At 42.7% G+C, this 3,220-nt stretch overlaps 1 long non-coding RNA gene across 1 annotated transcript; it reads left to right on the top strand.

The window, feature by feature from the left end:
• Positions 1–364: 364 nt before the first annotated feature.
• LOC136298428 (uncharacterized) lies at positions 365–2,809 on the top strand. Its single transcript, XR_010723306.1, has 4 exons — positions 365–473; positions 572–681; positions 784–939; positions 1,432–2,809. It is a non-coding gene; the product is annotated as an uncharacterized lncRNA (long non-coding RNA).
• Positions 2,810–3,220: the final 411 nt, after the last annotated feature.

The following is a 3,220-nucleotide window of genomic DNA, read 5'->3' as shown; positions in this document are numbered from 1 at the left end:
TCTGGGGCTGGTGTAATGTAGATCTGATCTCCTCCTGCTATTTCTTTTTGTGAAAAGTTAGGAATATCATGTGAAGATCAGATTGCCTCTATTTTGGCCTCTGGAATGTCTCTTAGGCATTATAAATGCCAGTAAGAAACATAAAAATGGAAAGAAAACAAACACCAGGACACTGAAAAATATGACCACAAATACTGACTTATTTGGGATTTTTTTTTTCTGATTTAGCAGAATGCTGTTAATACTGTAATTAAAGCTATTTTGTAGCCTGAGGGCTTGAGCACCTGGCTCTTATTAGAGCTGGATCCATAGTTTGTGGTGAAAAAAGCCAAGAGGACAAGAGAGGAGATGGCCCAAAGGAGAACACAAGAGGGCACAGTGGCACCTGTGGTGCCCTTTTTGTTCTCTGGCTTTTTGAATTGTTGAGGGCAGGGTGATCTCAGAGCTCTGTTTACATGACATAAATAATTACGGTGACAGGGTTCATTAGTGGGAACAGTAAAAATTTAATTTTGTCAACTTGGAGTGGATTATTTACTAGAATTTTTTTTTTTTTTTTTTTGGCTCAAAGATAGATGTGATGACTGTGTAATATAAGGTCAATATGGCAATAAGCCCCCCGCAAGTTTGACAGAATTAATGTGGGCAGCCAGGAAGAATGTACTGATTGTATTAAATAAGGTACAAAATGCACATTCCAGGCAGGTGTTTCTGCACTTTCCTCATCAATTCCACTGTTCTTGTATTGTATTGTGCTGATGGAAACAAATTCTGTGATTTCAGAAACAAAGGACGCTGATGCTGCTTTTCATCTTCTGCCCAAGGAGAACAAATGTTTGTGCAAACCTTTTTTCATGTGGCTGCCCAGAAATGACCCAAGTGAAGCCAAGGAGCTGAACATTAAGCAACCTCCCCCTGGTGATGCTGCTGAAATGAGAGGTCAGTGGTGAAAACTTTCCTCTGGAGGAGTGAACGGTGTAAATAGATATTTGTAAAGAAGTGGCACAGAAATAAGCAGGACCTTATCTCAAATGTTAGGTTGATGTTCAGAGGTCACAGTTGTCCTTGGATGTCTCAGTGGGGCAAACAACCTCCCTGTGCCACAGTCACCTCCCTGGGTGGGCTTTGTGGAGGGAGAGCTGGGGGAATAAGCCCAGCAAAGGGTTACAAATAGCCTTTTTTGGGGTTTTTCAGCCACTGTTCCTGACACTCACAGGAGGTTACAGCCTGGGCCTTTACGATGGGAATTGTGGCTGAAACCTCTGAAGGCCGTAATCCTTGACATGACATTACTTCACAATTACAAATGAACATCCACCCCTTTATTTTTTTTTTCAAAGAAGTCCTTGTCCTCAAGTCTCCCATACATGCTATTTGTAAACACTCCCCCTCCCATCCAAATCAGCCTCTGGGGGTTTCTCTCCCTCCCAGGAGTCAATCAACCCGGAGCTGTAAGTGGAGCCACGGAGGAAAGGTGCCGCACTGCAGTGCACACAAACAAGTACAGAAACAAGATCATTAACATCTTAATATCCTGCCCTGACATCTCACAAATTATTTTAGACTTCATAGCCAATGTAAACAGGTTTGTTTTCAACTCCCCTAATTGCCTGCTAATTGAGAGCAGATGCAGGCCTTAACTTTCGGCAGATAAAGAGCAGCCTCTTCTCTGGGGCTCCGCATCTATCACGAGGTCTCTGATGTGTGCTCTGAGCTTCCCTGGTTAGTGATGCCGAGGCAGAGGGGGATTGGAACAGCTCCTCTGGCCTGAACCTCAGCGAGACAGAAGGGAAGACGGAGCTGTGGGACTCATCAGTAACATCATCATCATTATTGTTTCATTTCGTACTCCAGTGCACTTTCTGCAACAGCGCAGGTCTCCTTCTGGGGGGGAGTTCTCCGAATTATAGATGGGCTTCTTGTTACGATAGAAATCACTGGCTTTATGAAAAATGCATTGCTGTCATATTCCATTATCTGCTTCCTCCCATGCTGCAATCCTGTAGCTTGCAAGTCATTAGATTATTTTTCAGAGTTCCTTTGAAATAATCCTTTCAAAAAACACTATTCGTTGGGTATGACCCCAGAGAGATACTGTCTGGTACTAAAGCTCTCTTTTAGTTCTGCGAGGGAGACCTGTAACAACAAGATAAGTGCATGTATATTCCAAGTAATGTCTGCAGTTTGCTGCCTCCCATTAAATGCAATAGGAGCTTGCAGTTCAAATGGTAGAATTCTGCTTTGTAAATGTAGGAGAAAATGGAATTCAGATATATAGGTAAATTTGCATTCGGTAGTGATTTAATGTTCCATGGTCTGTTTTAGCTCCAACTTAAATATTACATTAAAACCATCAATAAAGAAAAAAAGGAAAGGACAAAAAAACCCCTAAAAACGTGCTAACTGCTGGGTTCAGAAGGAGTGGATGTGATTTTGTTCTTGCTGTCAGTGTGGCAGTGAGCTGCCTTTTACTTTCTCCTCTTCATTTAGCAAGTCAGCAGCAGCAGTTAAATGATAGCCCTCTGGTCTTTCTTCAGGACTGTTTTTGAAAATGAAAGCAGGAACTTCAAATCCTTGTGTTTTTCATATCACTTACAAGGTGTTTTGTGAATTTTAACATTTCTGCATCTATCTGTGAAACAGTGGAGGGGATGGAAGCATTTCTGAGTAAGAAGTGCCCTTTGTGCAGGGAGGCTGCATGGTTTTGTGCCACCGGGTTCAGGAAGTTGTAAAGGGATAATGAAGAGAAAATAACAGGCAAAAATGAAAATCTTTGGTGGCTTGTGAATGATAAATGGGTTGGAAAAAGGGGAAGAGTTAACATCTAACCAGCGTCTTTCAGAAATACCTAAAGCACCTGGTGTCTGTATTATGAAACATTATTCAGTCCCAGAACCACAAACTCTCCAGGTTTTCACTGTGATTTCTTCACGAAGCACTTTTTCTCTCCCAGGGCTGGCTCCAGGCCTCTCTGTGAACACAGAGTCACCCCTACTCCCATTATCCCTCTCTGGAAAACTGCCACAAACCTTGCAGAATCCAGTCCTGATCTACCAGCAATGTGAGGGGTTTAACAGGAGGGCAGGGGGCTTGCAGTCAGTAGCAGAAGGCATAACAGACTAAAGCAGTGGTCCATTAAATCAGTGTGCTGGGGCCCAGGCATTTACAGTCACACAGTCAGATGTTTCCAGTAATTATTTCCCCACAGCATTTTTATTAG

Source organism: Chamaea fasciata, unplaced genomic scaffold (genome assembly GCF_029207755.1).
Source record: "Chamaea fasciata isolate MVZ Bird 193981 ecotype frontalis unplaced genomic scaffold, bChaFas1.0.hap1 SCAF_17, whole genome shotgun sequence".
NCBI classification, from domain to species: domain Eukaryota; kingdom Metazoa; phylum Chordata; class Aves; order Passeriformes; family Sylviidae; genus Chamaea; species Chamaea fasciata.
The sequence above is the reverse complement of the archived record's forward strand: the minus strand, read 5'-3'. Positions and strand labels throughout refer to the sequence as shown.